The sequence below is a fragment of the Arachis stenosperma genome, chromosome 1 (genome assembly GCF_014773155.1).
Source record: "Arachis stenosperma cultivar V10309 chromosome 1, arast.V10309.gnm1.PFL2, whole genome shotgun sequence".
Classification (NCBI taxonomy): Eukaryota; Viridiplantae; Streptophyta; class Magnoliopsida; order Fabales; family Fabaceae; genus Arachis; species Arachis stenosperma.
In genome coordinates this window covers 74480698-74505990 of record NC_080377.1, presented here as the reverse complement: position 1 = coordinate 74505990, position 25293 = coordinate 74480698, and the positions used below count along the sequence as shown (strand labels likewise).

The following is a 25293-nucleotide window of genomic DNA, read 5'->3' as shown; positions in this document are numbered from 1 at the left end:
TAACTTTGATGAATGTGATGATCCGTGACACTCATCATCATTCTCACCTATGAACGCGCGTGACTGACAACCACTTCCGTTCTACTCTAGGCCGGGCGCATATCTCTTAGATTCCCCAACAGAATCTTCGTGGTATAAGCTAGATAGATGGCGGCATTCATGAGGATCCGGAAAGTCTAAACCTTGTCTATGGTATTCCGAGTAGGATTCTGGGATTGAATGACTGTGACGAGCTTCAAACTCCTGAAGGCTGGGCGTGATGACAAACGCAAAAGAATCAAGGGATTCTATTCCAACCTGGTTGAGAACCGACAGATGATTAGCCGTGCTGTGACAGAGCATAGGAACGTTTTCACTGAGAGGATGGGATGTAGCCATTGACAACGGTGATGCCCTACATACAGCTTGCCATGGAAAGGAGTAAGAAGGATTGGATGAATGCAATAAGAAAGTAAAGATCCAAGAGGAGTATAGCATCTCCATATGCCTATCTGAAATTCCCACTATTGATTTACATAAGTATTTCTATCCCTTTTTATTTTATTTATCTTTATTTATCCAATCTAATCACATTTGACTTTATGAGTCCACTTAACTGGGATTTACAAGATGACCATAGCTTGCTTCATACCAACAATCTCCGTGGGATCGACCCTTACTCACGTAAGGTATTACTTGGACGACCCAGTGCACTTGCTGGTTAGTTGAACGGAGTTGTGACTTCAAATAGAGCCAATTATTAAATTTCATACAAATACAAAGAGTATGTGATCACAATTTCGTCCACCAGTGCTTTCCTGGCCAAATTCTTTTCACCTCAAAAGATGAGCAAGCTTAGAGTGGAAATCCAAACCTTCAGACAGAAGGAAGGAGAATCCCTCTATGAAGCTTGGGAAAGATATAAGCAACTGATCAAAAGGTGTCCTACTAACATGCTTCCAGAATGGAGCATCATATGTATATTCTATGATGGTCTATCTGAGTTGTCAAAAATGTCATTGGACCATTCTACAGGAGGATCTCTTCATCTGAAAACCCCTGCAGAAGCTCAGGAACTCATTGAAATGTTGCAAATAACCAGTTCATGTACACCTCTGAGAGGAATCCTGCGAACAATGGGACGCCTCAGAAGAAGGGAGTTCTTGAAATTGATGCTCTGAATGCCATACTGGCTCAGAATAAAATATTGACTCAGCAAGTCAATATGATTTCTCAGAGTCTGAATGGATTGCAAGTTGCATCCAACAGTACTAAAGAGGCATCTTCTGAAGAAGAAGCTTATGATCTTGAGAATCCTGCAATGGCAGAGGTGAATTACATGGGAGAACCCTATGGAAACACCTATAATCCCTCATGGAGAAATCATTCAAATTTCTCATGGAAGGATCAACAGAAGCCTCAACAAGGCTTTAATAATGGTGGACAAAACAAGTTTAGCAATAGCAAGCCTTTTCCATCATCCTCTCAGCAACAGACAGAGCATTCTGAGCAGAATACTTCTAGCTTAGCAAACATAGTCTCTGATCTATCTAATACCACACTAAGTTTTATGAATAAAATAAGGTCCTCCATTAGAAATTTGGAGGCACATGTGGGTCAGCTGAGTAAGAAAATTACTGAAACTCCTCTCAGTACTCTCCCAAGCAATACAGAAGAAAATCCTAAGAGAGAGTGCAAGGCCATAACCATGAGCAATATGGCCGAACCTGGAGAGAGTGATGAGGACGTGAGTCCCAGTGAGAAAAGCCTCATGGGACGTCCTTTGGACAGAAAGGAGTTTCCCTTTAAGGAACCAAAGGAATCTGAGGCTCATATAGAGACCATAGAGATTCCATTGAACCTCCTTCTGCCATTTATGAGCTCTGATAACTATTCTCCCTCTGAAGTGGATGAAGATGTCACTGAAGAGCAAGTTGCTCAATATCTAGGAGCAATCATGAAGCTGAATGCTAAGCTATTTGGTAATGAGACTTAGGAAGATGAACCTCCCTTGCTCATTAATGAACTAAATACATGGGTTCAGCAAACCTTACCTCAAAAGAAACAGGATCCTGGTAAATTCCTAATACCTTGTACCATAGGCACCATGACCTTTACAAAGGCTCTGTGTGACCTGGGGTCAGGGATAAACCTTATGCCACTCTCTGTAATGGAGAAACTAAGCATTTTTGAGGTTCAAGCTGCAAGAATCTCATTAGAGATGGCAGACAAGTCAATGAAATAAGCTTATGAATTGGTAGAGGACGTGTTGGTAAAGGTTAAAGGCCTTTACATCCCTGCTGATTTCATAATCTTAGACACTGGGAAGGATAAGGATGAATCTATCATTCTTGGAAGACCCTTCCTAGCCACAGCAAAAGCTGTGATTGATGTTGACAGAGGAGAACTAGTCCTTCAATTGAATGGGAACTACCTTGTGTTTAAAGCTCAAGGTTATCCTTCTGTAAATATGGAAAAGAGGCACGATAAGCTTCTCTTAATACAGAGTCAAACAAAGCCCCCACAATCAAACTCTAAGTTTGGTGTTGGGAGGCCACAACCAAACTCTAAGTTTGGTGTTGAGAAACCCCCACATTCAAACTCTAAGTTTGGTTTTGGGAGGCCATCACATTGCTCTGAACAACTGTGAAGCTCCATGAGATCTCACTGTCAAGCTATTGACATTAAAGAAGTGCTTGTTGGGAGGCAACCCAATTTTTACTTATTTATGTTTTTCCTATTGTTATTATATGTCTTCTTAGGTTATGATCATGTGAAGTCACAAAAACAATTGCAAAAATTGAAGAAAAAAAACAGCATTAAAAATAGCACACCCTGGAGGATAGGCTTACTGGCGTTTAAACGCCAGTAAGGAGCATAAAGCTGGCGTTTAATGCCAGAAAGAAGCATCAAGCTGGCGTTAAACACCAGAAACAAGTAGTCTGGCGTTAAATGCCAGGATTGCATACAAAGGGCGTTTACACGCCTAATTGGTGCTGGGATGATAAATCCTTGACATCTCAGGATCTGTGGACCCCACAGGATCCCCACCTACCTCAACTCACTTTCTCTCTTCTTCACACAATCCAATAACACTCTTCCCCAAATACCCTTCACCACTCACATCCATCTTCTCTTCCCCAAAATCCCACCTACCTCCAAATTCAAAATTTTTTCCCCACCCAAACCCAACCCATATAGCCGAACCCTCACCCTCACCCCACTCCTATATAAACCCCTCCTTACTCCTTCTTTTTCACACATTATAAACACTACTACTACCTCTTGGCTGAATACACCTTCACCCTCCATCTCCTCCATTCTCTTCTTCTTCTCTTTCTTTCTTTCTTCTTTTGCTTGAGGATGAGCAAACCTTTTAAGTTTGGTGTGGTAAAAGCATTGCTTTTTGTTTTTCCATAACCATTAATGGCACCTAAGGCCAGAGAAACCTCAAAAAATAGGAAAGGAAAGGCAATTGCTTCCACCTCTGAGTCATGGGAGATGGAGAGATTCATCTCAAATGTCCATCAAGACCACTTCTATGAAGTTGTGGCCAAGAAGAAAGTGATCCTTGAGGTTCCTTTCAAGCTCAAAAAGAATGAGTATCCGGAGATCCGACGTGAGATCAGAAGAAGAGGTTGGGAAGTTCTCACCAACCCCATTCAACAAGTCGGAATCTTAATGGTTCAAGAGTTTTATGCTAATGCATAGATCACTAGGAACCATGATCAAAGTATGAACCCAAACCCAAAGAATTGGCTTACAATAGTTCGGGGAAAATACTTAGATTTCAGTCCGAAAAGTGTAAGGTTGGCGTTCAACTTGCCAATGATGCAAGAAAATGCACGCCCCTACACTAGAAGGGTCATCTTTGATCAAAGGTTGGACCAAGTCCTCATGGACATATGTGTGGAAGGAGCTCAATGGAAAGTTAACTCAAGAGGCAAGCCGGTTCAACTGAGAAGACCGGACCTTAAGCCTGTAGCTAGAGGATGGTTAGAGTTCATCCAACACTCAATCATTCCTACTAGCAACTGGTCTGAAGTTACTGTAGACCGGGCCATCATGATCCATAGTATCATGATTGGGGAGAAAGTGGAAGTTTATGAGATTATACCTCAAGAACTCTACAAGGTGGCTGACAAGTCCTCCACTTTGGCAAGGTTAGCCTTTCCTCACCTCATTTTCCACCTCTGCAATTCAGTAGGAATTGACATAGAGGGAGACATCTTCATTGATGAGGACAAGCCCATCACTAAGAAAAGGATGGAGTAAACAAGAGAGCCCACTCATGGACCTCAACAAGAGAATGATGAAATTCCTCATCATGAAAAACCTGAGATGTCTCAAGGGATGCAATTTCCTCCACACAACTATTGGGAGTAACTCAACACATCTTTGGAAGACTTGAGTTACAACATGAACCAACTAAGGGTAGAGCACCAAGAGTACTCCATCATTCTCCATAAAATCAGAGAAGATCAAAGAGCTATGAGGGAGGAGCAACAAAGGCAAGGAAGAGACATAGAGGAGCTTAGGCGTTCTATTGGTTCTTCAAGAGGAAGACACCACCCTCACTAAGGTGGACTCATTCCTTAATCTCCTTGTCTATCTATTTTTCTATTTTCGGGTTTTGAGCTTCATGTTTGGCTATGTTTGTGTCTTCATTACATGATCATTAGTGTCTTGTGTCTATGTCTTAAAGCTATGAATAATTCCATGAATTCATCACCTTTCTTAAATGAAAAATGTTCTAAAAGCAAAAGAACAGGAAGTACATAAATTTCGAATTCATCCTTAAAGTTAGCTTAATTATTTTGATGTGGTGGCAATACTTTTTGTTCTCTAAATGAATGCTTGAACAGTGCATATTTTTAAATTTGTTGTTCATGAATGTTAAAATTGTTGACTCTTGAAAGAATGATAAAAAAGGAGAACTATTATTGATGATCTGAAAAATCATAAAATTGATTATTGAAGCAAGAAAAAGCAATGAAAAAGTAAAAGCTTGCGGAAAAAAAAGGAAGGGAGAAAATGGCAAAAAAATAATAATAAAAGAAAAAGAAAGAAAAAGAAAAAGCAAGCAGAAAAAGCCAATAGATCTTCAAACCAAAAGGCAAGAGCAAAAAGCCAGTAACCCTTTAAACCAAAAGGCAAGGGTAAAAAGGATCCAAGGCTTTGAGCATCAGTGGATAGGAGGGCCCAAAGGAATAAAATCCTGGCCTAAGCGGCTAAACCAAGCTATCCCTAACCATGTGCTTGTGGCGTGAAGGTGTCAAGTAAAAAGCTTGAGACTGAGCGGTTAAAGTTGTGATCCAAAGCAAAAAGATTGTGCTTAAGAACCCTGGACACCTCTAATTGGGGACTCTAGCAAAGCTGAGTTACAATCTAAAAAGGTTCACCCAGTTATGTGTCTGTGGCATTTATGTATCCCGTGGTAATACTGGAAAACAAAGTTCTTAGGGCCATGGCCAAGACTCATAAAGTAGCTGTGTTCAAGAACCAACATACTGAACTAGGAGAATCAATAACACTATCTAAATTCTGAGTTCCTATAGATGCCAATCATTCTGAACTTCAAAGGATAAAGTGAGATGCCAAAACTGTTTAGAGGAAAAAAGCTACTAGTCCCGCTCATCTGATTAGAGCTAAGTTTCATTGATATTTTTGAATTTATAGTATATTCTCTTCTTTTTTATCCTATTTGATTTTCAGTTGCTTGGGGACAAGCAACAATTTAAGTTTGGTGTTGTGATGAGCGGATAATTTATACGCTTTTTGGCATTGTTTTTAGGTAGTTTTTAGTAGGATCTAGCTACTTTTTAGTATATTTTTAGTAGTTTTTAAGCAAAATTCACATTTCTGGACTTTACTATGAGTTTGTGTGTTTTTCTGTGATTTCAGGTAACTTCTGGCTGAAATTGAGGGACCTGAGCAAAAATTTGATTCAGAGGCTGAAAAAGGACTGCTAATGCTCTTGGATTCTGACCTCCCTGCACTCGAAATGAAATTTTTGGAGCTACAGAAGTCCAAGTGGCGCGCTCTCAATTGCGTTGTAAAGTAGACATCCAGTGATTTCTAGCAATATATAATAGTCTAAGCTTAATTCGAGTTTAGATGATGCAAATTGGCGTTTAACGCCAGCTTTCTGCCCTATTATGGCGTTAAACACCAGAAACAAGCTGCAAAGCAGAGTTAAATGCCAGAAACAAGTTACTGGTGCACGAAATTGCAATAACACTTTTGCAATCCCGCACAACTAACCAGCAAGTGCACTGGGTCGTCCAAGTAATACCTTGCGTGAGCAAGGGTCGATCCCACGGAGATTGTTGGCTTGAAGCAAGCTATGGTTATCTTGTAAATCTTAGTCAGGATATCAGAAATTATCAGGATTGATTGTCAAAAGCAAAAGAACATGAAATGGTTACTTGTACTGCAGTAATGGAGAATAGGCTGAGGCTTTGGAGATGCTCCATCTTCCGAATCTCTACTTTCCTACTGTCTTCTTCTTCAAACACGCAAGTCTCCTTCCATGGCAAGCTGTGTGTAGGGTTTCACCGTTGTCAGTGGCTACCTCCCATCCTCTCAGTGAAAGCGATTGCATATGCTCTGTCACAGCATAGCGGAATTCATCTGTCGGTTCTCAATCAGGCCGGAATAGAATCTAGTGATTCTTTTGCGTCTGTCACTAACGCCTCGCCCTCAGGAGTTTGAAGCACGTCACAGTCATCCAGTCATTGAATCCTACTCAGAATACCACAGACAAGGTTTAGACCTTCCGGATTCTCTTGAATGCCGCCATCAGTTCTAGCTTATACCACGAAGATTCCGATTAAAGAACCTAAGAGATAATTACTCAATCTAAGATAGAACAGAGGTGGTTGTCAGGCACATGTTCATGGTTGAGAATGATGATGATTGTCACGGATCATCACATTCATCCGGATTAAGAACAAGTATTATCTTAGAGTGGAAGCAAGCATGATTGAATAAGAAACAGTAGTAATTGCATTAATCCATCAAGACACAGCAGAGCTCCTCACCCCCAACCATGGGGTTTAGAGACTCATACTGTGGAAAGAAACGTGTAAAAAATGTTATGAGGTCATAAGGTACGGATACAATGTCAAAAGATCCTATAAGTAGTAAACTAGTGTCCTAAAGTTTACAGAAATGAGTAAATGACAGAAAAATCCACTTCCGGGCCCACTTGGTGTGTGCTTGGGCTGAGCAATGAAGGAATTTCGTGTAGAGACCTTTTCTGGAGTTAAACGCCAGCTTTCATGCCAGTTTGGGCGTTTAACTCCAAGTTTTATGCCAGTTCCGGCGTTTAACGCTGGAATTTCTGTAGGTGACTTTGAGCGCCGGTTTGGGCCATCAAATCTTGGGCAAAGTATGGACTATTATATATTTCTGGAAAGCCCAGGATGTCTACTTTCCAATTCCGTTAAGAGCGCGCCAATTGGGCTTCTGTAGCTCCAGAAAATCCACTTCGAATGCAGGGAGGTCAGAATCCAACAGCATCTGCAGTCCTTTTCAGTCTCTGGATCAGATTTTTGCTCAGGACCCTCAATTTCAGTCAGAAAATACCTGAAATCACAGAAAAACACACAAACTCATAGTAAAGTCCAGAAAAGTGAATTTTAATTAAAAACTAATAAAAATATACTAAAAACTAACTAAAAGATACTAAAAACATACTAAAAACAATGCCAAAAAGCATACAAATTATCCGCTCATCACAACACCAAACTTAAATTGTTGCTTGTCCCCAAGCAACTGAAAATCAACATAGGATAAAAAGAAGAGAACATACTATAGATTCCAAAATATCAAAGAAACATAGCTCCAATTAGATGAGCGGGACTAGTAGCTTTTTGCCTCCGAACAGTTTTGGCATCTCACTCTATCCTTTGAAGTTCAGAATGATTGGCATCTATAAGAACTCAGAACTCAGATAGTGTTATTGATTCTCCTAGTTAAGTATATTGATTCTTGAACATGGCCAGTATATGAGTCTTGGCTGTGGCCCAAAGCACTCTGTCTTCCAGTATTACCACCGGATACATACATGCCACAGACACATAATTGGGTGAACCTTTTTAGATTGTGACTCAGCTTTGCTAAAGTCCCCAATTAGAGGTGTCCAGGGTTCTTAAGCACACTCTTTTGCCTTGGATCACAACTTTATTTCCTTCTTTTTCTTTCTTTTTCTCTCTTTTTTTTTTCGAAATTTTTTTTTCACTGCTTTTCTTGCTTCAAGAATCAATTTGATGATTTTTCAGATCCTCAATAACAGTTCTCTTTCTCCTCATTCTTTCAAGAGCCAACAATTTTAACATTCTCAAAGCAACAAATTCAAAAGACATATGCACTGTTCAAGCATTCATTCAGAAAACAAAAAGTATTGTCACCACATCAAACTAATTCAACTAGTTTCAGAGATAAATTTCGAAACCCTGTACTTCTTGTTCTTTTGTGATTAAAGCATTTTTCTTTTAAGAGAGGTGATGGATTCATAGGACATTCATAGCTTTAAGGCATAAACTTAAATTTTATTAATTATGAACTAAGAACATGACTTAAATATAGATATAAGATGTGACTAAAAAAAATAAAAATAGAAAACAAAACAAGAAAAATGAAAAAAAATAGGCTCCTAATGATAGAGGTTTTCACAGAGTTAGGACTCAACAACCTTGATTTTGAGAAGTGGATGCTCCCTCAGCTTGAGAGGAGAGCTTTTGGCGTTTCAACTCTTGGAGTTCACGCCCCTGCTTCTCTTGTTCCTTCCATTGTCTTCTTGGTGATTGGATGTTCAATGGGTATGAATTCATCTTCTTCTATCTTTACCCCAGCCTCTTTACAGAGCAAGGAGATCAAGCTTGGGTAAGCCAATTTGGTTACAGTGGAATTCCTATTTGCAATTGTGTAGATTTCACAGGCAATCATATGATGAACCTCCACTTCTTTTCCAAGCATAATGCAATGAATCATCACTGCTCTCTTGATGGTGACCTCAGAACGGTTGCTAGTGGGCAATATGGAACGCCCAATGAAGTCTAGCCAACCTCTTGCAATTGGCTTGAGGTCTCCCCTCTTGAGTTGGTTTGGGACACCCTTTGAATTGGTTATCCACTTAGTCCCAGGGAGGCATATGTCCTCTAGAACTTGATCCAACCCTTTATCTACTCTCACCATCCTCCTATTGAAGGAGTCAGGATCATCTTGTAGTTGAGGTAATTTGAAGATTTCTCTTATTTTGTCCAGATGAAAGTATATAACTTTTCCTCTGACCATGGTTCTGTAGGTATGGTAAGCAGTTCCAGTCATTCTCTGTTTATCTGTTAGCCACAGATTTGAGTAGAATTCCTGAACCATGTTCCTTCCAACCTTTGTCTCAGGATTGGTTAGAACTTCCCATCCTCTGTTTTGAATTTGCTCTTGGATCCCCGGATATTCATCTTCTTTCAGATCAAATTTCACTTCCGGGATCACTGACCTCAGACCCATTATTTTGTGATAATGGTCTTCATGTTCTTTGGTTAAGAACTTCTCTTCATTCCAAAGATTCTTTGGATTATTCTCTTTCTTGCCTCTTAAATTGGTTTGTTTTCCTTTAGGAGCCATGATATTGATGAATCTTGGCTTAGTGATCACGGAAAAGCACACCAAACTTAGAGGTTTGCTTGTCCTCAAGCAAAATAAAAGAGAGAAGAGATGGGGAGGAAGAGGAAATTCGAATGGTGTGGGCAAAAAAAGGGGGGGTTCCAAACGTGAATTTATAAGGGGGGGGGAAGGAGAGATTTTCGAAAAAAAATAAAAATTTGAAAGGAGATTTGAGAAGATTTGAAAAGACATTGAGAAAAGGGTGGGTTTTTGAAGAAGATTTGTGATTAATTTGAAATGGATTTGAAGAATGGTTTTGATTTGTGAAGATTTGAAAGTGAATGGTGAAAGGTTGAAGTGCATTTATGTAGAAGAATATGGTTAAAAAGAGGAAAGTTTGAAAAAAATTGAGTTGAAAACAAAAATGTGGTCCCCCCACCTTTCTGGCGTTAAACGCCCAGAATGGCACCCATTCTGGCGTTTAACGCCCATTTGCTACCCCTTTTGGGCGTTTAACGCCCAGCCAGGTGCCCTGGCTGGCGTTAAACGCCAGAAATCCTTTGTCACTGGGCGTTTTTCCAAAACGCCCAGGATGCTGCACACCTGGCGTTAAACGCCCAGAATGGTGCCCATTCTGGCGTTTAACGCCCAAAATGGTACCATTACTGGCGTTAAACGCCCAGAATGGTGCCCATTCTGGCGTTTAACGCCCAAAATGCCCCTTACTGGCGTTTTTTCGCCAGTAAGCTCATTTTCTCTGCTTTTTGAGCTGAATCCTTCTGTAACTCTGTGAATTCCTTCATTTTTGATACTTGCCTCTGTAAGAACAATTCATATTCCTTCCTAATGACTGGGTTGCCTCCCAGCAAGCGCTTCTTTACTGTCTTTAGCTGGACTTTCACTGAGAATCACTCAAGCCTCAGTTTTGAGCATTCCTGCTCAAAATTTTCTTCAAGATAGTGCTTGATTCTCTGTCCATTTACAATGAACTTTTTGTCAGAATCAGTATCCTGAAGCTCAACATATCCATATGGTGAGACTCCTGTAATCACATACGGACCCCTCCACCGGGATTTGAGTTTTCCTGGAAACAATTTGAGCCTGGAGTTGAAGAGCAGAACTTTTTGTCCTGGCTCAAAGACTCTGGTTGACAATCTCTTGTCATGCCACTTCTTTGCCTTTTCCTTATAAATTTTTGCATTTTCAAAGGCATTGAGTCTGAACTCCTCTAGCTCATTTAGCTGGAGCAGTCTTTTCTCACCAGCTAACTGTGCATCCATGTTTAGGAATCTGGTTGCCCAGTAGGCCTTATGTTCCAGTTCCACAGGCAAATGACAGGCCTTCCCATATACTAGTTGGTATGGGGAGGTTCCTATAGGAGTCTTGAATGCTGTTCTATATGCCCACAGAGCATCATCCAAGCTCTTTGCCCAATCCTTTCTTCGGTCCATTACAGTCCGTTCCAGGATTCTTTTTAGTTCTCTGTTAGAGACTTCAGCTTGCCCATTTGTCTGTGGATGATATGCAGTTGCCACTTTATGGCTAATTCCATATCTAACCATAGTAGAGTATAGCTGTTTGTTGCAGAAATGAGTGCCCCCATCACTGATTAGCACTCTGGGGACGCCAAACCTGCTGAAAATGTTTTTCTGGAGGAATTTCAGTACGGTTTTGGTATCATTAGTGGGTGTAGCAATTGCTTCTACCCACTTAGATACATAGTCCACTGCAACCAGAATATAAGTGTTTGAGTATGATGGTGGGAATGGTCCCATGAAATCAATTCCCCATACATCAAACAATTCTATCTCTAATATCCCTTGTTGAGGCATGGCATATCCGTGAGGCAGGTTACCAGCTCTTTGGCAACTGTCACAGTTACGCACAAACTCTCGGGAATCTTTATAGAGAGTAGGCCAGTAGAAGCCGCACTGGAGAACTTTAGTGGCTGTTCGCTCACTTCCAAAATGTCCTCCATACTGTGATCCATGGCAGTGCCATAGGATCCTTTGTGCTTCTTCTCTGGGCACACACCTGCGGATCACTCCGTCAGCACATCTCTTAAAGAGATATGGTTCATCCCAGAGGTAGTACTTGGCATCTGAAATTAGTTTCTTTCTCTGCACATAACTGTACTCTTTGGGTATGAACCTCACAGCTTTATAGTTTGCAATATCTGCAAACCATGGAGCTTCCTGAATGGCAAAGAGTTGCTCATCTGGGAAAGTCTCAGAGATCTCAGTAGAAGGGAGGGACGTCCCAGCTACTGGTTCTATCCGGGACAGATGATCAGCCACTTGGTTCTCTGTCCCTTTTCTGTCTCTTATTTCTATATCAAACTCTTGCAGAAGCAACACCCATTATAAGCCTGGGTTTTGAATCCTGCTTTGTGAGTAAGTATTTAAGAGCAGCATGGTCAGTGTACACAATCACCTTTGATCCCACTAAGTAGGATCTAAACTTGTCAATGGCATAGACCACTGCAAGTAATTCTTTTTCTGTGGTTGTGTAATTCTTCTGTGCATCATTTAGAACACGGCTGGCATAATAAATGACATGCAGAAGTTTGTTATGCCTCTGTCCCAACACTGCACCAATGGCATGATCACTGGCATCACACATTAATTCAAATGGTAATGCCTAATCTGGTGCAGAGATGACTGGTGCTGTGACCAGCTTAGCTTTCAGGGTCTCAAATGCCTGCAAACACTGTGTGTCAAACACAAATGGCGTGTCAGCAGCTAGCAGGTTACTTAAAGGTTTTGCAATTTTCGAAAAATCCTTGATAAACCTTCTATAGAATCCTGCATGCCCCAGAAAGCTTCTGATTGCCTTAACATTGGCAGGTGGTGGTAATTTTTCAATTACCTCTACCTTTGCCTTATCCACCTCTATTCCCCTGCTTGAAATTTTGTGCCCAAGGACAATTCCTTCAGTCACCATAAAATGGCATTTTTCCCAGTTTAAAACCAGGTTAGTCTCTTGGCACCTTTTCAAGACAAGAGCTAGGTGATTAAGACAGGAGCTAAATGAGTCTCCATATACTGAAAAGTCATCCATGAAGACTTCCAGAAATTTCTCTACCATATCTGAGAAGATAGAGAGCATGCACCTCTGAAAGGTTGCAGGTGCATTGCACAGACCAAAAGGCATCCTCCTGTAGGCAAACACGCCAGAAGGGCAAGTGAATGCTGTTTTCTCTTGGTCCTGGGGATCTACTGCAATCTGGTTGTAGCCTGAATAGCCATCCAAAAAACAGTAATAGTCATGACCAGCTAATCTTTCTAGCATTTGGTCTATGAATGGTAAAGGAAAATGATCCTTTCTGGTGGCTGTATTGAGCCTCCTGTAGTCAATACACATGCGCCACCCTGTGACTGTTCTTGTAGGAACCAGTTCATTTTTTTCATTATGAACCACTGTCATGCCTCCCTTTTTGGGAACAACTTGGACAGGGCTCACCCAGGGGCTATCAGAAATAGGATAAATAATCCCAGCCTCCAGTAATTTAGTGACCTCTTTCTGCACCACCTCCTTCATGGCAGGATTTAGCCTCCTTTGTGGTTGGACCACTGGTTTGGCATTATCCTCCAATAGGATCTTGTGCATGCATCTAGCTGGGCTAATGCCCTTAAGATCACTTATGGACCACCCAAGAGCTGTCTTGTGTGTCCTTAGCACTTGAATCAGTGCTTCCTCTTCCTGTGAATTTAAAGCAGAGCTTATAATCACTGGAAAAGTGTCACCCTCTCCCAGAAATGCATATTTCAGGGATGGTGGTAGTGGCTTGAGTTCAGGCTTAGGAGGCTTATCCTCCTCCTGAGGAATTTTCGAAAATCCCTTTGCCTCCTCTGGCTCTTCCTGATCAGTTTGAGAATCTTTGAAGATGTTCTCAAGCTCTGATTCTAGGTTTTCAGCCATATTGATCTCTTCTACCAGAGAGTCAATAATGTCAGTGCCCATGCAGTCATCTGGTGTGTCTGGATGCTGGATAGCTTTTACAGCATTCAACTTGAACTCATCCTCATTGACTCTCAAGGTTACTTCCCCCTTTTGTACATCAATGAGAGTTCGTCCAGTTGCTAGGAAAGGTCTTCCTAGAATGAGAGTTGCACTCTTGTGCTCCTCCATTTCCAGCACCACAAAGTCAGTTGGAAAGGCAAATGGCCCAACCTTGACAATCATGTCCTCTATTATGCCTGATGGGTGTTTAATGGAGCCATCAGCAAGTTGGAGGCATATCCTGGTTGGTTTGACTTCTCCAATCAACCCAAGCTTTCTGATAGTGGATGCAGGTATTAAATTGATGCTTGCTCCAAGATCACATAGGGCTGTCTTGGTGCAAGTGCCTTCTAATGTGCATGGTATCAGAAAGCTTCCAGGATCTTGAAGCTTTTCTGGTAAGCTTTTTAGAATGACCGCACTGCATTCTTCAGTGAGAAACACTTTTTCAGTTTCTCTCCAATCCTTCTTATGACTTAAGATTTCCTTCATGAACTTAGCATAAGAAGGTATTTGCTCAAGTGCCTCTGCAAACGGAATCTTTATTTCAAGAGTCCTTAAATAGTCTGCAAAGCGGGCAAATTGCTTATCCTGTTCCGCCTTGCGGAGTTTCTGAGGATAAGGCATCTTGGCTTGATATTCTTCAACCTTAGATGCTGCAGGTTTATTCCTTACAGAAGTGGTTGAAGAAGCCTTGTTAGAGGGATTACTGTCAGCACTCTCAGGTGTCTGATCTCCCCTTGGCGTCTGAACGCCAGGATTGGGTGGAAAATGGGCGTTAAACGCCAGCTTTTCCCCCTTTTCTGGCGTTTGAACGCCAGAACTGGGCAGGGAATGGGCGTTTAACGCCAGCTTTCCTTCCCTTTCTGGCGTTTGAACGCCAATAATATTCCTCTCTGGGCTCTTACTGTCCTCAGAGGGATTTTGAACAGTGGTTTGGTTATCCTCTGTCAATTGTTCCTTGTTTGGCTTTTTGCTCTTTTGAGCAGTGTTATTCAGTGTCTTCCCACTCCTCAGTTGAACTGCTTGACATTCCTCTGTTATCTGTTTAGATATTTGCTGTTTTGCTTGATTCAACTGCAGTTCTATGCTCTTGTTAGCAACTTTAGTTTCATAGAGCATCTCTTTAAATTCTGCTAACTGTTCTGTCATCAGGAGCAATTGTTGATTAAACTCAATTATCTGTTCTTGAGGATTAGGGTCAGTGACTACTGTCATGACTTCCTCCTTTGGAACGAACTCATTGCTAGAATATAAGTATTGGTTTCTAGCAACAGTGTCTATAAGCTCTTGAGCTTCTTCAATTGTCTTCCTCATGTGTATAGATCCACCAGCTGAGTGGTCTAAAGACATCTGAGCTTTTTCTGTAAGCCCATAGTAGAAAATGTCTAACTGTACCCACTCTGAAAACATTTCAGAGGGACATTTCCTTAGCATACCTCTATACCTCTCCCAGGCATTGTAAAGGGATTCATTATCCTCTTGTTTAAAGCCTTGGATGTCCAGCCTTAGCTGTGTCATCCTCTTTGGAGGGTAAAAATGATTCAGGAATTTGTCTGATAACTGTTTCCATGTCTTTATGCTTGCTGTAGGTTGGTTATTCAACCACCTTTTAGCTTGATCTTTTACAGCAAATGGAAACAGTAATAGTCTGTAGACATCCTGATCTACCTCTTTATCATGTACTGTGTCAGCAATTTGTAAAAACTGTGCCAGAAACTCAGTAGGTTCTTCCTGTGGAAGACCGAAATACTGGCAATTTTGCTGCACTATGATAATGAGTTGAGGGTTTAGCTCAAAGCTGCTTGCTTTGATGGGAGGTATACAGATGCTACTCCCATATGCAGCTGTAATGGGGTTAGCATATGACCCCAGAGTCCTCTTGGACTGATTAATTCCTCTTAAGTCCATAATGGACAAAAGGGAAATGAGAATGATTGCAAAGAGATAAATTTTGCTTATTTTTATTTATTTATTTTTTTTTGAATAACCGAAAAAATTAAAATAAAAGGAAATTAAAAAAAAAATTTCGAAAATAGAAAAGAAAATAGGATCAAAGCAATTTGAGAACTGAATCAATTAAGTAATTAAAAAGGTTTTCAAAATAGCAATAAAAAAGATATGATTGAAAAATTTTTATGAAAGAGATTTGATTTTTTAAAAGGAGGAAAGAGAAAAACACAAAAAGACACCAAACTTAAAATTTTTAGAAATCAAACACTAATTTTTCGAAAATTTTTAAGGGCAAAACACAAAGAGGACACCAAACTTAGAATTTTTATGAATCAAAAAGGGACTAAGAACATGCAAATTCGAAAATTAAAAGAAGAAAAACAAAAAGCATGCAATTGACACCAAACTTAAAATATGAAACTAGACTCAACTAAAAGACTCTAAACCAACAAAAATAAAACAGTCCTAATCTAAGCAACAAGATAAGCCGTCAGTTGTCCAAACTCGAACAATCCCCGGCAACGGCGCCAAAAACTTGGTGCACGAAATTGCAATAACACTTTTGCAATCCCGCACAACTAACCAGCAAGTGCACTGGGTCGTCCAAGTAATACCTTGCGTGAGCAAGGGTCGATCCCACGGAGATTGTTGGCTTGAAGCAAGCTATGGTTATCTTGTAAATCTTAGTCAGGATATCAGAAATTATCAGGATTGATTGTCAAAAGCAAAAGAACATGAAATGGTTACTTGTACTGCAGTAATGGAGAATAGGCTGAGGCTTTGGAGATGCTCCATCTTCCGAATCTCTGCTTTCCTACTGTCTTCTTCTTCAAACACGCAAGTCTCCTTCCATGGCAAGCTGTGTGTAGGGTTTCACCGTTGTCAGTGGCTACCTCCCATCCTCTCAGTGAAAGCGATTGCATATGCTCTGTCACAGCATAGCGGAATTCATTTGTCGGTTCTCAATCAGGCCGGAATAGAATCCAGTGATTCTTTTGCGTCTGTCACTAACGCCCCGCCCTCAGGAGTTTGAAGCACGTCACAGTCATCCAGTCATTGAATCCTACTCAGAATACCACAGACAAGGTTTAGACCTTCCGGATTCTCTTGAATGCCGCCATCAGTTCTAGCTTATACCACGAAGATTCCGATTAAAGAACCTAAGAGATAATTACTCAATCTAAGATAGAACAGAGGTGGTTGTCAGGCACATGTTCATGGTTGAGAATGATGATGATTGTCACGGATCATCACATTCATCCGGATTAAGAACAAGTATTATCTTAGAGTGGAAGCAAGCATGATTGAATAAGAAACAGTAGTAATTGCATTAATCCATCAAGACACAGCAGAGCTCCTCACCCCCAACCATGGGGTTTAGAGACTCATACTGTGGAAAGAAACGTGTAAAAATGTTATGAGGTCATAAGGTACGGATACAATGTCAAAAGATCCTATAAGTAGTAAACTAGTGTCCTAAAGTTTACAGAAATGAGTAAATGACAGAAAAATCCACTTCCGGGCCCACTTGGTGTGTGCTTGGGCTAAGCAATGAAGGAATTTCGTGTAGAGACCTTTTCTGGAGTTAAACGCCAGCTTTCATGCCAGTTTGGGCGTTTAACTCCAAGTTTTATGCCAGTTCCGGCGTTTAACGCTGGAATTTCTGTAGGTGACTTTGAGCGCCGGTTTGGGCCATCAAATCTTGGGCAAAGTATGGACTATTATATATTGCTGGAAAGCCCAGGATGTCTACTTTCCAATGCCGTTGAGAGCGCGCCAATTGGGCTTCTGTAGCTCCAGAAAATCCACTTCGAATGCAGGGAGGTTAGAATCCAACAGCATCTGCAGTCCTTTTCAGTCTCTGGATCAGATTTTTGCTCAGGACCCTCAATTTCAGTCAGAAAATACCTGAAATCACAGAAAAACACACAAACTCATAGTAAAGTCCAGAAAAGTGAATTTTAATTAAAAACTAATAAAAATATACTTAAAACTAACTAAAAGATACTAAAAACATACTAAAAACAATGCCAAAAAGCATACAAATTATCCGCTCATCAGTTACAAACTGACATTTAACTCCAAGGAAGACCTCTACACATGAAAGCTTTAATGCTCAACCCAAGCACACACCAAGTGGGTCCAGAAGTGGATTTCTACATCATTTACTTAATTCCGTAACCCTAGTAACTAGTTTAGTATAAATAGAACTTTTTACTATTGTACTAGGGGTCTTTTTCCCTATTTTTTGAATTCACATGCCGTTTGGGAAGGCTGGCCATTCGGCCATGCCTAGACCTTGTTCTTATGTATTTTCAACGGTGGAGTTTCTACACACCATAGATTAAGGTGTGGAGCTCTGATGTTCCTCGAGTATTAATGCAAAGTACTATTGTTCTTCTATTCAATTTATGCCTATTTCTTCTCTTAAGATATTCATTCGCACACACGAACATGATGAATGTGATGATTATGTGACACTCATCACCATTCTCACCTATGAACGCGTGCCTGACAACCACCTACGTTCTACATGAAAACAAGTTTGAATGTGTATCTCTTGGGTTTCTAATCTAAGATTACAACCTTCGTGGTATAAGTGATGAGTGGATAATTTTTACGCTTTTTGGCATTGTTTTTAGGTAGTTTTTAGTATGATCTAGTTACTTTTAAGGATGTTTTCATTAGTTTTTTTGCTAAATTCACATTTCTGGACTTTACTGTGAGTTTGTGTGTTTTTCTGTGATTTTAGGTATTTTCTGGCTGAAATTGAGAGACCTGAGCAAAACTCTGATAGAAGGCTGACAAAGTACTGCTGATATTGTTGGAATCTGACCTCCCTGCACTCGAAATAGATTTTCTGGAGCTACAAAACCTCAAATGGCGCGCTCTCAATGGCGTTGGAAAGTAGACATCCAAAGCTTTCCAGAAATATATAATAGTTTATACTTTATTCGAGATTTGATGACGTAAACTGGCGCTCAATGCCAGTTCCATGCTGCATTCTGGAGTCAAACGCCAGAAACACGTCACGAACCAGAGTTGAACGCCAAAAACATGTTACAACTTGGCGTTCAACTCCAAAATAAGCCTTAGCTCGTGTAAAGATCAAGCTCAGCCCAAACACACACCAAGTGGGCCCCGGAAGTGGATTTATGCATCAATTACTTACTTCTGTAAACCCTAGTAGCTAGTCTAGTATAAATAGGATAGTTTACTATTGTATTAGACATCTTTGATCAGTTTATGCGATCTTAGACATTAGGGGCTGGCCACTCGGCCATGCCTGGACCTTCATCACTTATGTATTTTCAACGGTGGAGTTTCTACACACCATAGATTAAGGGTGTGGAGCTCTGCTGTACTTCAAGTTTTAATGCAATTACTATTATTTTCTATTCAATTCGATTTATTCCTGTTCTAAGATACCATTCGTACTTCAACCTGATGGATGTGATGATCCGTGACACTCATCATCATCCATCCTTATGAACGCGTGCCTGAAAACCACTTCCGTTCTATGGCGGACGAAATTGTGATCACTACAACTTCGCACAACTAACCAACAAGTGTACTGGGTCGTCCAAGTAATAAACCTTACGCGAGTAAGGGTCGATCCCACAGAGATTGTTGGTATGAAGCAAGCTATGGTCACCTTGTAAATCTTAGTCAGGCAGACTCAAATGGGTATAGATGATGAATAAAGCATAAAGATAAAGATAGAGATACTTATGCAATTCATTGGTAAGAACTTCAGATAAGCGAATGGAGATGCATTGTCCCTTCCGTCTCTCTGCTTTCCTACTGTCTTCATCCAATCCTTCTTACTCCTTTCCATGGCAAGCTTATGCAAGGGTTTCACCGTTGTCAGTGGCTACCTCCCATCCTCTCAGTGAAAAAGTTCATATGCTCTGTCACAGCATGGCTAATCATCTATCGGTTCTCGATCAGGCCGGAATAGAATCCATTGATTCTTTTGCGTCTGTCACTAACGCCCCGCCCTCAGGAGTTTGAAGCACGTCACAGTCATCCAATCATTGAATCCTACTCAGAATACCACAGACAAGGTTAGACCTTCCGAATTCTCTTGAATGCCGCCATCAGTTCTTGCCTATACCACGAAGACTCTGATCTCACGAAATGGCTGGCTCGTTTGTCAGGCGAGCGCCCGGTTGTCAGGCGATCAACCATGCATCGTGTATCAGGAATCCAAGAGATATTCACTCAATCTAAGGTAGAACGGAGGTGGTTGTCAGTCACACGTTCATAGGTGAGAATGATGATGAGTGTCATGGATCATCACATTCATCAAGTTGAAGAACAAGTGATATCTTGGAACAAGAACAAGCTGAATTGAATAGAAGAACAATAGTAATTGCATTAATACTCGAGGTACAGCAGAGCTCCACACCTTAATCTATGGTGTGTAGAAACTCCACCGTTGAAAATACATAAGTGATAGTGTGATCATTGGTTTCGGCCCCAGAGAGGGAACCAGAAGAACCAAGATCTAAAGTGATCAAAAGATTAAAAATACAATAGTAAAAGGTCCTATTTATAGGGAACTAGTAGCTTAAGAATTACAAAGATGAGAAAAAGACATAAAAATCCACTTCCGGGGCCACTTGGTGTGTGCTTGGGCTGAGCATTGAAGCATTTTCGTGTAGAGACTTCTCTTGGAGTTAAACGCCAGCTTTTATGCCAGTTTGGGCGTTTAACTCCCACTTTGGTGCCAGTTCCGGTGTTTAACCCTGGGAATTCTAAAGGTGAATTTGAACGCCGGTTTGGGCCATCAAATCTTGGGCAAAGTATGGACTATCATATATTGCTGGAAAGCCCAGGATGTCTACTTTCCAACGCCGTTGAGAGCGCGCCAATTGGGCTTCTATAGCTCCAGAAAATCCACTTCGAGTGCAGGGAGGTCAGAATCCAACAGCATCTGCAGTCCTTTTCAGTCTCTGAATCAGATTTTTGCCCAGGTCCCTCAATTTCAGCCAGAAAATACCTGAAATCACAGAAAAACACACAAACTCATAGTAAAGTCCAGAAAAGTGAATTTTAGCTAAAAACTAATAAAAATATACTAAAAACTAACTAAATCCTACTAGAAACATACTAAAAACAATGCCAAAAAGGGTACAAATTATCCGCTCATCACAACACCAAACTTAAATTGTTGCTTGTCCTCAAGCAACTAAAAATCAAATAAGATAAAAAGAAGAGAATATGCAATGAATTCCAAAAACATCTATGAAGATCAGTATTAATTAGATTAGCGGGGTTTTAGCTTTTTGCCTCTGAATAGTTTTGGCATCTCACTTTATCCTTTGAAATTCAGAATGATTGGCTTCTTTAGGAACTCAGAATCCAGATAGTGTCATTGATTCTCCTAGTTAAGTATGATGATTCTTGAACACAGCTACTTTATGAGTCTTGGCCGTGGCCCAAAGCACTCTGTCTTCCAGTATTACCACCGGATACATACATGCCACAGACATATAATTGGGTGAACCTTTTCAGATTGTGACTCAGCTTTGCTAGAGTCCCCAATTAGAGGTGTCCAGGGTTCTTAAGCACACTCTTTTTGCCTTGGATCACAGCTTTATTTCTTTCTTTTTCTTTCTTTTTCTCTTTCTCCCCTTTTTTTTCGCTCTCTTTTTTTTTTGTATTCACTGCTTTTTCTTGCTTCAAGAATCATTTTTATGATTTTTCAGATCCTCAGTAACATGTCTCCTTTTTCATCATTCTTTCAAGAGCCAACATTCATGAACCACAAATTCAAAAGACATATGCACTGTTTAAGCATACATTCAGAAAACAAAAGTGTTGCCACCACATCAAAATAATTAATCTGTTATAAAATTCAAAATTCATGCAATTCTTCTCCTTTTCAATTAAGAACATTGTTTATTTAAGAAAGGTGATGGATTCATAGGACATTCATAACTTTAAGGCATAGACACTAATGATCATGAGACACAAACATAGGTAAACATAGAGCATAATTTTCGAAAAATAGAAGAATAAAGAACAAGGAGATTAAAGAACGGGTCCACCTTAGTGATGGTGGCTTGTTCTTCCTCTTGAAGATCTTATGGAGTGCTTGAGCTCCTCAATGTCTCTTCCTTGTCTTTGCTGCTCCTCTCTCATGATTCTTTGATCTTCTCTAATTTCATGGAGGAGGATGGAATGTTCTTGGTGCTCCACCCTTAGTTGTCCCATGTTGGAACTCAATTCTCCTAGGGAGGTATTTAGTTGCTCCCAATAGTTTTGTGGAGGAAAGTGCATCCCTTGAGGCATCTCAGGGATCTCATGATGAGAGGGGTCTCTTGTTTGCTCCATTCTTTTCTTAGTGATGGGCTTGTCCTCATCAATGAGGACGTCTCCTTCTATGTCAACTCCTACTGAATAACAGAGGTGACAAATGAGATGAGGAAAGGCTAACCTTGCCAAGGTAGAGGACTTGTCCGCCACCTTATAGAGTTCTTGGGCTATAACCTCATGAACTTCCACTTCTTCTCCAATCATGATGCTATGAATCATAATGGCCCGGTCTAGAGTAACTTCGGACCTGTTGCTAGTGGGAATGATTGAGCATTGGATAAACTCCAACCATCCTCTAGCCACGGGCTTGAGGTCATGCCTTCTTAATTGAACCGGTTTCCCTCTTGAATCTCTCTTCCATTTGGCGCCCTCTTCACAAATGTTAGTGAGGACTTGGTCCAACCTTTGATCAAAGTTGACCCTTCTAGTGTAAGGATGTTCATCTCCTTGCATCATAGGCAAGTTGAATGCCAACCTTACATTTTCCGGACTAAAATCCAAAAAAATTTTTCCCGAACCATAGTAAGCCAATTCTTTGGATCCGGGTTCACACTTTGATCATGGTTCTTGGTGATCCATGCATTGGCATAGAACTCTTGAACCATTAAGATTCCGACTTGTTGAATGGGGTTGGTAAGAACTTCCCAACCTCTTCTTCGAATCTCATGTCGGATCTCCGGATATTCACTCTTTTTGAGTTTGAAAGGGACCTCGGGGATCACCTTCTTCAAGGCCACAACTTCATAGAAGTGGTCTTGATGCACCCTTGAGATGAATCTCTCCATCTCCCATGACTCGGAGGTGGAAGCTTTTGCCTTCCCTTTCCTCTTTCTAGAGGTTTCTCCAGTCTTGGATGCCATAAATGGTTATAGAAAAACAAAAAGCAATGCTTTTACCACACCAAACTTAAAAGGTTTGCTCGTCCTCGAGCAAAAGAAGAAAGAATAGAGGAGAAGAAGAAGAAATGAGGAAGAAGGGAATGGCTTTGTGTTCGGCCAAAGAGGTGGAGAAGTGGTGTTTAGGTTGTGTGAAAATGATGGGGTGAAGAAGGGTTTATATAGGAGAGGGGGGCTCATGGTTCGGTCATGTATGGGTGGGTTTGGGAGGGAAAGTGGTTTGAATTTGAAGGGTGAGGTAGGTGGGGTTTTATGAAGGATGGATGTGAGTGGTGAAGAGAAGATGGGATTGGATAGGTGAAGGGTTTTTGGGGAAGAGGTATTGAGGTGATTGGTGAATGGGTGAAGAAGAAGAGAGAGGGTGGTGGGGTAGGTGGGGATCCTGTGGGGTCCACAGATCCTGAGATGTCAAGGAAAAGTCATCCCTGCACCAAATGGCATGCAAAATTGCGTTTTTAGCCAATTCTGGCGTTAAACGCCGGGCTGGTGCCCATTTCTGGCGTTTAACGCCAGGTTCTTGCCCTTTCCTGGCATTTAACGCCAGTCTGGTGCCCCTTCTGGCGTTAAACGCCCAGAATGGTGCCAGACTGGGCGTTAAACGCCCATCTGCTAGCCTTACTGGCGTTTAAACGCCAGTAGGTTCTTCCTCCAGGGTGTGCTGTTTTTCTTCCTGTTTTTCACTCTGTTTTTGCTTTTTCAATTGATTTTGTGACTTCTCATGATCATCAACCTACAGAAAACATAAAATAACAAAGGAAAATAGATAAAATATAACATTGGGTTGCCTCCCAACAAGCGCTTCTTTAATGTCAGTAGCTTGACAGAGGGCTCTCATGGAGCCTCACAGATACTCAGAGCAATGTTGGAACCTCCCAACACCAAACTTAGAGTTTGAATGTGGGGGTTCAACACCAAACTTAGAGTTTGGTTGTGGTCTCCCAACACCAAACTTAGAGTTTGACTGTGGGGGCTCTGTTTGACTCTGATTTGAGAGAAGCTCTTCATGCTTCCTCTCCATGGTGACAGAGGGATATCCTTGAGCCTTAAACACAAAGGATTCTTCATTCACTTGAATGATCAGTTCACCTCCATCAACATCAATCACAGCCTTAGCTGTGGCTAGGAAGGGTCTACCAAGGATGATGGATTCATCCATGCATTTCCCAGTCTCTAGGACTATGAAATCAGTAGGGATGTAATGGTCTTCAATTTTCACCAGAACATCCTCTACAAGTCCATAAGCTTATTTTCTTGAATTGTCTGCCATCTCTAGTGAGGTTCTTGCAGCTTGCACCTCAAAGATCCCTAGCTTCTCCATTACAGAGAGAGGCATGAGGTTTACACTTGACCCTAAGTCACACAGAGCCTTCTTGAAGGTCATGGTGCCCATGGTACAAGGTATGGAGAACTTCCCAGGGTCCTACCTCTTTTGAGGTAATTTCTGCCTAGACAAGTTATCCAATTCTTTGGTGAGCAAAGGGGGTTCATCCTCCCAAGTCTCATTTCCAAATAACTTGTCATTTAGCTTCATGATTGCTCCAAGGTATTTAGCAACTTGCTCTTCAGTGACATACTCATCCTCTTCAGAGGAAGAATACTCATCAGAGCTCATGAATGGCAGAAGTAAGTTCAGTGGAATCTCTATGGTCTCATATTGAGCCTCAGATTCCCATGGTTCCTCATTGGGAAACTCAGTGGAGGCCAATGGACGTCCATTGAGGTCTTCCTCAGTGGCGTTCACTGCCTCTTCCTCCTCTCCAAATTCGGCCATGTTGATGGCCTTGCACTCTCCTTTTGAATTTTCTTCTGTATTGCTTGGAAGAGTACTAGGAGGGAGTTCAGTAATTTTCTTGCTCAGCTGTCCCACTTGTGCCTCCAAATTCCTAATGGAGGACCTTATTTCAGTCATGAAACTTTGAGTGGTTTTGATTAGATCAGAGACCATGGTTGCTAAGTCAGAGGGGTTCTGCTTAGAATTCTCTGTCTGTTGCTGAGAAGATGATGGAAAAGGCTTACCATTGCCAAACCTGTTTCTTCCACCATTATTGTTGTTGAAACCTTGTTGAGGTCTCTGTTGATCCTTCCATGAGAAATTTGGATGATTTCTCCATGAAGAATTATAGGTGTTTCCATAGGGTTCTCCTAGGTAATTCACCTCTTCCATTGAAGGGTTCTCAGGATCATAATCTTCTTCTTCAGATGAAGCATCCTTAGTACTGCTTGGTGCATTTTGCATTCCAGACAGACTTTGAGAAATCAAATTGACTTGTTGAGTCAATATCTTGTTCTGAGCCAGAATGGCATTCAGAGTATCAATCTCAAGAACTCCTTTCTTCTGATTTGTCCCATTGTTCACAGGATTCCTTTCAGAGGTGTACATGAATTGGTTATTTGCAACCATTTTAATTAGTTCTTGAGCTTCTGTAGGCGTCTTCTTCAGATGAAGAGATCCTCCAGCAGAGCTATCCAAAGACATTTTGGATAGTTCAGAGAGACCATCATAGAAAATACCTATGATGCTCCATTCAGA

At 41.0% G+C, this 25293-nt stretch overlaps 1 non-coding gene across 1 annotated transcript; it reads right to left on the bottom strand.

Moving 5' to 3' along the window:
• Positions 1-830: 830 nt before the first annotated feature.
• LOC130950679 (small nucleolar RNA R71) lies at positions 831-938 on the bottom strand. Its single transcript, XR_009073685.1, has one exon. It is a non-coding gene; the product is annotated as a small nucleolar RNA R71 (small nucleolar RNA).
• Between the last annotated feature and the right edge of the window lie 24355 nt (positions 939-25293).